This window comes from Drosophila teissieri, chromosome 3L (assembly GCF_016746235.2).
Source record: "Drosophila teissieri strain GT53w chromosome 3L, Prin_Dtei_1.1, whole genome shotgun sequence".
Taxonomy (NCBI): Eukaryota; Metazoa; Arthropoda; class Insecta; order Diptera; family Drosophilidae; genus Drosophila; species Drosophila teissieri.
This window is the reverse complement of record NC_053031.1, coordinates 3,583,731-3,595,797: the sequence shown is the minus strand read 5'-3', so window position 1 is coordinate 3,595,797 and position 12,067 is coordinate 3,583,731.

Here is a 12,067-nt window from a genome sequence, read left to right as displayed (position 1 = left end):
ATGCAATGCGATGCGATGGTGGGTGGGTGGGTTGAAAGGTGAAAGGATGGTGTGGTGTGGTGTTGAGCGGAGTGGAGGCCGAGTCAGGAGCACTCATTCGCAATGTGGTCTCTGGTCATTCATACGCAGAACACAATTGCATACAATCAGAGAGAAGAGGCCGGCAGAATGTGGACCCATGATCGGGTTCGGAGGACGAAGTGGAGGCTTGGGCGTTGGCCGGCTGAATACTGACCTGGCTCATTGGAACATTGGAACATTGGTCAGAAGCACTCGCAGTCGCACTCGCACACACACACCGCACAACTCGATATATATTTGCTCTATTGCACCATCGATTTGTGATTTTTTCTTTTTGGGGTGGGGGAGGCGGCCTGCATGTAAATCTCTTTTCATTTGCCGGCCACAAATGATTGCATAATTGCTGTTGCATTTGTAAACAATTTGCACACAAAAGCGGGGCATTGAACAGTTGATTGAACTGTAAAATGTCGTGAAAGGGGCGAAAAGGGGGTAAGAGCTAAGTGGATGATGCTGTGGCCATAAAACCAGGAGGTCCACCGTCCAGAATCAAAAATGCAGAAATTCTTCATGGGACATATTTTATGGCCAATAGAGAGAGCGGTGCTTCTGCACGCACTTGGGGGAAATAACAATAAAACTTCCGCTTTGCCGTTGAAGTTGTAGTTGACGTTGGCAAATGCCACAGCTGAGGGGTTTTGGACCCCAGTGGGCGTGGCAAAGCCCACGAAGTGCCAAATAGAAGCCAAGCAAAACAACGAGAATGATGAGAGAGAAACGTTGGGAAATGAAAGAAAATTGCGACGGAAGGGAAGACGAACCTCTTCAATTTCGCACCCTTCAACTTTCTTGCACGCGAAGAGGGTTTGTTAATTACTGCAAATGTGAGCGGACTCAAATTTTAAGCTAACCACTTGGGGGAAAACTGTATAGATGGGTTAGGGTATGTAATTCTTAAAATCTAACGCTTTTCTGTGTTGCCACAAAGGCTTTTGACACTCATGTCCATGTATTCCCAGGCAAACACACACACACACATAGTGGCACACTTCAACGATCCTTGAGTGGCCAGTGAAAGGACTCTGAACGAATGGCTTTTCGTTCGGGCGTCCCAAGGATGTCCACAATGGTTTCACTTGGCTGACTCAAGGAATTCGTCAAAACGCAGCAGTCACCCAAAGGAGCAAAGGGAAATGGGCTATGACATGCATATGGCTTATACACACACTCACTGAGAAACTCCTCTTTTCTTGAAGTGTATAAGTGTGCCAGTAATGTGATGACAAAATGGAACTCCCGCATTACAAGCCAAACACAAACTCAAAACCAAGTGCAACAAAGTTGTCAATAAGCGAAGAAAAACATGGGGGGAGTTCTTAAGTTAGCCGTTTGTGACGAGGGGGAAACTCTTAAGAAATTAACCATTTTAAAATATATATCCATTTGACTGGCCCAATGGTAAAACCACAATAATATTTATCAATTTAAGCAAACGTAATAAAGATACGCTTGGGCTTACCCGGCGTATACTTAACGAATATATTTGTCTGCAATGTCAAGAGAGCACTGGAAGATTAATGATAGGCAATCAATCAAAAGAGCTCAAGGACTTGCCCACGTGTATATTAATTGAAGCTAATGTCGGTGCTTCATTACAGTCAACGATGCCATTAATACAATAAATACCATTTTTATTTGTAATTGTAGAGGTCAAGCCTTAAAGTTTCATTTTCATGGGAATATTTTCTTTGGTATACATTAAGCCAATCCCTCTTGGTCTTCTGGTCAGATATTTCGTATTATTTCCGCCACGACCAAAGCAGATATCCGCCTGCATCTGCTCTTTGAAACTTTCTAACTAAGAGGCTTCAAGCTATTTCAAATTTTTAATTATTTCCCCTTTTGCAAGTAACGGACAAAAAAAAGTCAAACAAAATGAACGCTCCAAACTTCGCGCAGCGGCCACTTGAAAAAGAACAACATTTTATGAGCATGAACCGCAAAAACTAATAACACTTTTGCCCCTTACACCCCAAAAACCATCTTCACTCCTCCCCTGCAAAACAAACCTTCCTCTCTGACCATCGAAAAACTTGAGAGCCAAGACTTGAGGTTGACCCCAGAGAAGATTGCCCAGCTGGGTAGCAGCTTTTTTATTTTTCCTTCTTTTTTTGTGACTAGCACACTATTTATACTATATTTTCACTAAAAAAGTTTTACATCAAGAGGAACAAGAAGGGAAAAAATGTGCCAAAGGAACGGCCAGCGAAACTCACATAATGAGTGCGACTTTTTCTAGCGCGCTTTCAAAGGGCGAACATATACTATCCAAATTTGTTTCAAAGGTTAAGATGTTGTTGTACTAACACTATTCTATAGTTTTACTATATCTATCTTAGAATTAATATGCGATCTATTCAATATATTGTCATACTTTATCATATTTAATTTGGTCTAAGGTATCCAGTTTTAACGGACGCTCTATAGAACGGACAACCTCAATATAACGGAGTACTAAGATACTAGAAAAGATTCTTCATTTGACGATGAAGGTTACTATCCACTTTTGCTTTTAATTGACAATTTGGTTCTGCAATTTACACATATCAACCAAATGTTTGCGCCTTTCGTAGGCTTCTAGGTTACAGATGTGTGGATGTTTCTATTTGGATAATATTCTCCGTTACTTCGTGTTGTTGCCTTTCCATTTCCTGTGCATACGCATACATAAGTGTAATGCGTGCATGCACGTGAAAATGTGCGAGTGTGTGTGTGTGTGTTTGCGTATTTGATTGCTGCTGATTGTGACATTACACTTGACATTTACGGCACCGAACTGCAGCGGAAACTCAACTCTCTTGTTAACTTGGCTTGAAACGCCGCTGCCGCCGCCACCCCCTCGCCCGCAAGCGTCAACTCCCCGGAATCTCGTCACATTTCTCTTGTTGGTGTAGGCCGCCATTTTGGCAATTGAGGCCACTGCGCATGCTCACCATGACACAAAGAGAGGAATCGCTCTTGAAAGCCACATAGCCGCATAAGGCCAACACCAACAGGCAACATATTATGCCGCAGTGTGCGTGCCACATCCATTCCCATTCCCACTCCCATCCCCATTTCCATTCGCATTCCCATTGCCACCCCCTATCAATCCACCAGCCTCCATCGCTCCCTCTTTTAGCCAATTCCCCGGCTAGCCACCCAACTTCCCTGCTAAGTGGCACATTTTTATGAGTCTCAACGGGTTTTCGGTCCAAGTTGATAATTTCTGCTGCTTCTGCTGCTGCTGCTGCTGTTTCTCTGGCGCTGCTGTAGTTGTTATCATTTTGCATGTGCTGCGCATTTAATCAATTTAATGCAAAAATCTCCCAGGCGTATTTGCTGAAAGATTGTTATTTATCACGTTCGCCTTTTATTTAATTATGCAGCAGCAGCGGCGGCGGCGGCGGCATTCGCTGGTAATTTGCTGATTTATGCATCTCTTGCCAGATGAAGATTATAATTATTATTGTGTTGCTTAATTACCATTCCCCAAAGAGGAGACCCAAAAAAAAAAGGAAAGATGATTATTAATAAGCAGGCTCCGGCCAAAGAGAGCGAAAACGAGTCAAGTGGAGCCAATTTGCAGATTTAGTTTAGTTGGGCACTGGAAAAAGATATGAAAGCGTAGCTAGAATATCATGAAAAAGTGGAAGGATGCTTTGTAGAATATAAAGTTCTCGCTTAATTAAGGTAAGTGTGCTTACCAATTTAATTTCTCAAATCAAATCGTCTTGTGACCGAAATTGTTTTTCTCTCTCTGGAGGAGAAGCGGTGGCGAAACAGAGCTGTTGACACACTTATCAGAAATCTACAGTGGAGCGTGGCTAGCACCGACCAACCCCAACCAGTCTGCCATCAAGCATCGCTTGGAACGTGTTCATTTGCAAATTTATTTGTGTGTGCTCGGTTAAGTGGCAGTTTGATGCGCAATGTGGCTCTTCAAATGCAGCCTCGTGTGCCCCTGCCCCTGCTCCTTCCTCCTTCCTCCTTCCCCCTTTCCCTGCCCCTGCCCATGATGTTGTTAATATTAAGGCACATCAACGTTGCCACCAAGAAGTCATTGACTCGTTGAGTTATGCTCAGAAGCTCACCTCTCTCCGCAGCCCGCCACATTCCCCCTCGCCCACATTTCCCCCGAATGCACTCTCCTCTCGGTTACACAATTTCGTCCTGGGCGCAGGAGGGGGGAAAACGACCACAAACACAGTGGGCTGCAGGGGGGGGCGAGGGGGGAATAAAGGAGCGGAAACAGGCGGAGGACGTCGGAAGACACTGAGACAGATGGAGCACGGTGGCAGCGCATTCGTGCCTAAAATTATGCTAGCATTTTATCCGTGAGGCGGTCTCAGTTCCTTGGGTCCTTAGTCCTGCAAGGGTCTCTCAGCCCCAACGTGTTTGTCCAAGTGTGTGTGCATTGTATTCCTTGACAGAAAAGGAAAAGCCGCTTTTGTATAAGCGTTCTGGGAAAATCACTGTTAAAAATGAACGACAAAAAATTAATAAATAATTTTGAATTAAATAAAAAGACATTTCCTTGCCTTAAAATTTAATTTAAAAATATCTTTTATTTAAAATTTAATAATAATAAATAAGCATGTAAAATTAATGCATATAGATTTTTTAATTTTTGTACATATAAGGTCCGAGTCCTGGCATTCCATCCATGCGTGGCGTTCGATAATCCGGTGACCGACCACTTAGTGTTAACCGATCGTGGCTGGGAGCCCATCAAACCCATCAAACCGACTCCACTCGAGCAGCACAATCGTTTCCCCACCCGGGCAAGCCGAGCGCACTCGCTTTTCAGCAGCTTTTCGTCCTGGCCAAGTTCCGTAACCACACACCACACACCACACACATACACCGCATCCCGAGCGCCCATTCCTCCGTCACCCCAAAAAGTTCTGTGTATCCCAGCACTTTGCCTTAACATGGCCTAACACCCATGGCGACTTTATATACCACGCACGTTGCTTAATGCGGCATTTTGCGACAAGTGTTGCTGAAACGTCGCTGGCATCGTCATCAGCACGCACACACTCACCCCCTCTGAATAACACACCCACACACACGCACACACACACTCACACACGCATGGAGCAATTGTACGTAAATTGCGTTGGGGGGGATTGGCAGATAAGAGGAAAGGTTTCGCTCATTCACTCAAGCAAGAAACCGCACTTCACATGAAAGAGCCGAGCTGCAGACGCCGCGTCAAGTATACGCCATGTTACATTCGCTCCGTCACCAAATTAGGCAGTAATCAAAATACATACACACACACACATACCCACGCACACATACATCAACACTAAATGGAAACGGGCGGGATACAACCTACTTTTTTAGAGCAAATTTTGAAAACAGTTTTGCCGGAGCTGCCGTTTTTTGTGTCCTTTGGGGACAGCACACTAACCTGTTGACCTTAATATTTTCTAATCTGGCTGCCAGGCTATCCACACACACATTCCTCCCCTTTCCCCTTTCTCTTTTGCGAGTGCAAGTGTGTGTGTGAAGGAGTAATTTTAGATAAGCTGAAAACGAAGCAAAGGGAATGAAAATGAAAACTTTCATGCCCATTGCAGATGCGAATGTATCCCTTTCGTGAATGTACACAGCAAGTAAATTGATCAACTGAAATTAAAGTCCCTATAATGAAACGTATTTCCTACTTGAAGGTATGCCAATTATGTTCTCTATTATTACTTTGAACCTGACCTTTGGGAAATTACATAAACAAAAGAAAAGTACGACCCTGTCAGTCATTCCTTTCAAGTGTACAAATATCCCTTAAAGGTGCGATGGACATGTGTCCTGTGTGGCAGGCCACTGATAAATATTTAGTATTCCAGCTCCTCCGCCGTTAATTAACAACATGGCAACTTCGTTTCTGGGAATTAAAACAATTTAATTATTTGTGCGTGCATAATTGAAATTGCATCAATTGCGAAGCGGTGCGAAGGCAGCCGCAAAACACTTGAAAACCAATCGATAAAGCGGCCAACGCCCAATAAAAAATGTCGAAAAAATTGCAGCTGCAGCGGCAAGAACAACAGCAACAACAGCAACGTCAGCAGCAGCAGGAGCGGCAATTTGTTGAGAGTTCTATATACGATATAAACAAATATACATACAATAAATAAATTGGAGCAGGCGTAAATACGAAATGCATACACTCACACAGAGGAGAAGTGGGAGAGAGATATACACGCACACGCATGCAGAGGTGGCAATGCAAAATGTATGCATGCAACAACATCCAGCCTGTGGAACAATAAATAAAATGCAGCAAAATGCATTGCAAAGGAGATGAACAAAAAGAAGAAGAGCCGAATGACGACCAGTGCCCACACATACACAGCCAACAAACAGGGCTGCAGCAAACGTATATGTACACACTCGTATACCCAGTAAGTGTGTGTGTGTGTGTATGATTGTTTGCCCGTAGAATGCAATAAGGGGTCAGGCTTTAAGAGCCATAACAAATGGGTTAAGTAAGACCGAAGATGGGGAATGTGCATCTAGGGGAAGGGCAAAAAGTCGCCCTGCTATGCATAACAAAGATAAATGGCATATCGCAGAAATATGCAGAAGAATTAGATAGTAATAGATGGCAGAATGCAGCCCTATCAAATTCAAGTTAAATATTTGATGGCTCTCACTCAAGCAAAATCACCCGTTAAAAGACTGCCCGCACACAATGAGAATATTTGAGCAATTAAAGCTAAGGTGAAACAATTACATTTTAGACAAGTGAAAGCTCAGAACGATGCGGCAAATGAACTGGCAAAGTAACGAAACTTAATGAATATTCACTTAAAGAGTGGGAACAAGTCTTAACACTTTGGCAGAATTTGCATGAGATAATAGTCTTAAATTAATATAGGTTTCAAATACTAATTCATTTAAATTCATATAAATTGTATTGAGCTAGACCTTATATAAGTATTTCATTTAAAAATCAACATTTCTTAAGTTAAGTTAAAACAGTTTTTTCAGTTTTTTAAGATAACTCTCAATGTTTTCCTTACATGTAAGCGGACATTCCTCACATGTAATTGGACATTCCGAAATGGCCGGAATAACTTGATTTATTCCTGTAATAAGATATTCCGATAACACTGGCAACTTGTAGGCCCTTTGTAGGCATCCAGAGCCAACCCAACTGCTTGTTTGCACATTAAAATTAAAATATTTTCGAGTGGGACTTCATCAATTTGTAATGCATTTTAAAGGCTTCGATTGCTGACCCAGTTTCGTTCGACTTTCAGCCCGTTTATCGTCTGCTGTGGCGCAGCCCTGGTTTGCCACGTAAATGAATAAATTGTTGAGCAATTTTTTTTATTACTTCTTTGCTCTACGTTTCTGTTTCTTTCTTTTATTTTTTGGTCGGTATTTCGTTGGCTGCTGTTCCATATGAGTAATGCAAGTGGACAGGCGGCGTGGAGGGCGGAGAGTGTGGTGCTGAACGAACCGAGGCGCGGCTCACAATGGGCCACGCGGCGTATACGCAACACAGGCACACATGTCAGACGGAGACTGGACGGAGGATTGCATGTATACATACACATATACGTGGCTGTATCTGTCTGTGCATCTGTGTGAGTGGGCAAAGCGGATTTCGTGTGCACAGTGCGAATGCAAATGGAAGCAGGCAGGCGTCGAAAACATAAAAATGTGAGAGCAGAAGGGTGCGGCGGAGAATGGAGAATGGGTAGCCCGCCCGAACTGGGACTGGGACTGGGAACGGTAGTGACCCACAATGAAAACGGACTGCACATGGAATGCACATGCCTATAAATATAGCACACACATTTACCGGCGAGGGAGAGGCCTATGTACTGGCACCACGACCAGACCATCCTCGTCTGTATATACATACATACATACATACAAACGTATATCCCTCGTATCGTAGTAAAACGCGCTGGCAGGTGACTATGGGGTTGGAAGCAGGAGGACTGGGAGTCCAATAGTACTTTGCAAATGTTTCAGCCGAGAGCTGCGCTTTGAACAATCAAGCGGCAAGACAATGAAAACACAGAACACAGAGCTGAAAACAAGACGCTGGCGAGAGAGCGCAAATGAAACTGGGGAGCTGGCAAACGAAGCGCCAGCAAATTGAAGCAAAACAGCAATTGAAATAGGCAACAGCACAAAAAGCTCAAAAAAAACGGAAAAGGAGAAAGAATAGAAAAAACGTCAGCAAACCATACAAAACAAATACCATTTCCGTTGCCTACTTCGAGGCGTGCGTATACGTAATATCTCTGTGCGTATACGTATACGCAATTTCTGAATGCATGCCCGTGTGCGTGTGTGCGTGTGTGCGTGTGTGCGTGTGGCAGGGTCCAGAGTTAATCGGCTGCAGCTTTTGCGTATTCAGGTCATCATTATTGATTCGCCAATGTTGCCGCCTGTGCGTATAGAGACATGAATTTTGCGTACGCACTCGGCACACACACACACGCACTCACACACTCACACATAGGCATACATACTGCCTTGCAAATACACATTTTGGGCATTATGTAGTTACACACGCACACATGCCCACGCACGAAACTGGCCACATGCTCTGGTTATATATTTTGAGGCCTAGATGCAGGCGCCATTAACTGTGGCCAGTGCCAGTTGCAAGCTGAGTGGCACGGGGCATGGGGCATGGCTCATGCCCTTTGCCCTAATCAGGCAGGCATTATGTAAAGTCAGTCAGCCAGCAGGACACTGTAGTACTGCTACCATTACTAGTGCACCCTCACCATGTGGCATTCTGGCCAGCCCAATTTAAATCGTTTCCAAATTGCTGTTGCATATCCGATTGACAAATCGGGAACTCCTCTTCGCAACATTATCGGGTTTTAATGCTCACCGCTTACAATTATAATTTAAATTCCTGGTCAAAAATTCCACACACACAAGTCATCCTGCCTGCCGGCCTGCCTGCCTGCCTGCCTGTCTATCCGCGTAACGATGTTGAGTCCCCAATTTGAAAAAATTAAAACGATATCCATTTTGGCTCAGCAATTTTCACTGTCGCCACCAGCACCACGATTCCGCAGTGCGTTTGCCAATTTGCTGACTGCCATCAAATCCAAGTCAAGGATGATGTTGCCTAGGCCAGCACAAACTCGTTTAGTTTTCATTTTACCCACAGAGCTACACAAAAAAAATGAAAAAAAAAAATGTAGAACGATGAGTCTAAAAATTGCGTTTGCCTGGCAATTTCAGCCATTTTCGCAGCTGCCGTGGCATAACCTTCCCCATAACCTCATTCAATTTCTTTTACATTTATTAGAATTTGCGAGCAGTCGCTCAGCCATTTCCTCTCCTCCTTCATATCTTTCCCTGTATGTAAACAGCGTCGTCTTCGCCATCTCCAGTTCCGAGTCCTGTCTCCAGTATCCTGTCGCGATGCTGTCCTGTTCCTGTCCTCCTGGCTGGGCGGACGTCTTCTGTTTAGGTGTCGTTAAATGCCTTTTGCCAACAAGTCGTTGGCGACAACAGGAACGGCACACCAAATGGCTCAGACACCATGGGTGTGGCGACCAAAAGTTTTTTATTAAAATATTAAAACAAAAGCCAAATAACTCTTAAGTTCATACAAATGAAGTAGCTTTTCGTATATTAAGCCACGGTTCTAAAAATGCAGATATTTTCAACTTTTAAAATGTACTGTAAGTTTTAAAATTGAGATACATATTGTGGTTCTAGAATTATATACCATTATTATATTATACCTTTAAAAACGTGAATCCTACAAAAATCTTTTTCTAAACATAAAAAGTAAAAAATACTTAGAAAGGGTATGCATTTATTATGGCATATTTATATGCCACATATCTACGTTATTTTTTTTGTTTTCCATTTTTCCTCACCACCCATGGTGGCGACCTGACTTGCACCTTTGCCTTCTCGTTGTTTATTCTTCACCCTCTGTCTGTTGTGGAATTATTTTGTACACATTTTTTGTTGCCGTATTCCCCGTGTTTTTATAATGCTTATTTGCCTGCCGCGCTGTTGGGATTTTTTTCCTGGCGGAGGATTTGTTACCTTGCCCTGATTAGAGGCGCTGTTGATAAGCCGTCTTTTCATTTAGAGCACAGTCTGCCGTCTAAATTATGCATCAGCAGTTGCGGCGTTTTGCATTAGGCTGTGATAATCGATTCCCCGCATACCTCTCTTCTTTTGGCAGCCAAATTAACATGTTTTTCAGCTTGTCGTAGAAGTGCCTGACTACATACATACATATGTACGTATGCACATATACATATGTATGTATATATGTATATGTATATCCTCATGGCCACAATAGCTGGAAAGCCCGCAGGCTGTGGCGTTAAACCAACAACAACTGGAACACGAAATGCTGTCATCCGCAGTCAGTGGCATTGTTAAAACTAGAAGCTGGCCGAGAAGAAGCCCGCAATGTGATGGAACAATGGTGGAACAGCATCCACGGCAAACCAACATGCACTTGAAATGCAAGTCAAGAGCAGTCGCATACGATCCCAGCCGCCCCTTGAAGTATGCAATGGATTTCGGATTTGGGATCGTAGCTGGAAATCGCTTCCATTGAACTCGAAAACCTTCAATTCGTATTGGTCTCGTTTTGTTGTTCTTTGCTGGCTAAAAGTAAGCAAAACATTGAGGGATTTGTGCCTTGTTTGTCGATGAAATTACTCGCATGTTTATTGGCTTTGTGGCAGCAAGCTGGCACATATGTGTCAGTTTTAAAGCAGCACATGAGAAACTATATATACTCTTATGTACAACTACACGAATTGTTCTAGCCTGGCCCCAGTTGATAACCCAATCAGATAGCACCATCACAATTTAGGCCATCAATTTAATGGCAAACAATTAAATGATAAGCAATAAATTACTCTGCCCAAGAAGCGTTTCTCTTGGCTGTGAAACTATCGTTCCCAAACGTCAGTTTCCATAAATATTTGCTGACTCATGGAATGTGGTGGCGATAAGATAAATTCAGTGTTATGCAATGAATCGACTGCATTTGCTCAAATGGCGTAAAAACTGAGCTGCAATATGAATCTGAAGCCGGAACTGGCGCTGATGACTCCTTGAAATTCCAGCGAACAGAAATCAAATATGCGCCCACAAGTAAACCAAGCAGTGGACAGAAAGCAAAGCAAAGAATCCACGTTCCATCCGGAGATGGAGGAAAATGGAAAAGCAGAAGGAAAAGCAAATCGCGACCGGCAGCACACAGGCAGCATAGGAATGAAGGCCCACCCGCAGGACACACGGGAGAAAAGCACGCTTCAAGTTATTTTTTTGCCATGAAATCTGCAAAGAACTCCCAGTCGACTTTTGCACACTATGCACAAGAAAAAAATCTTGAATTAAATATTTTATCTATTTTATGGTATACAAATTGTGCAAAACCTAAAAGCTTCTAAAATTAATATATTTGTCTAGACGACCAATCTTTCTTTAAAGAAATAATATTTCTATGAATGAAGATACTGACAAACTTTTAGAGAGGAAGTTCGATAAAATGTTAAATTTCCATATGTATGGACTATAAAATCCAATTGATAACCATTTCTAGTGATATATATTTTCTCTGTATAGTTACGTGTGTGGCTGATGAGAAGAGGGGCGTGCGGGGGCTGAACCGTAGAAACACAGACATAGACCACGTTCAACTCATCTTATGGCTTCTTTCTGCTGGCGGCTGGTGGCTGGCTGCTCAAGTAGCTTCAAGTTAGGAATTCATTGTTAGTTATGCGATTTCATTGCTTGTTTTCTTTGCGAATTCCTCGAGACGTCGCAGGACTACGACACCGAGGCAAACTAAACGTCTTTGGATTTCGGATTTGGCTTTTGCTTTGCTTCTTTTGTTTTGCTTTAGTTTATTTTCCCTTTGGTGTTAAAATCCCCTCTGCCTTTGTGTTTGTCTGAATGAACGCAATTATTACGCTAATTAACTGTTCGAGTTTATGCTAATTACACGCTGGTAGTCGAGCGAATAATTTTA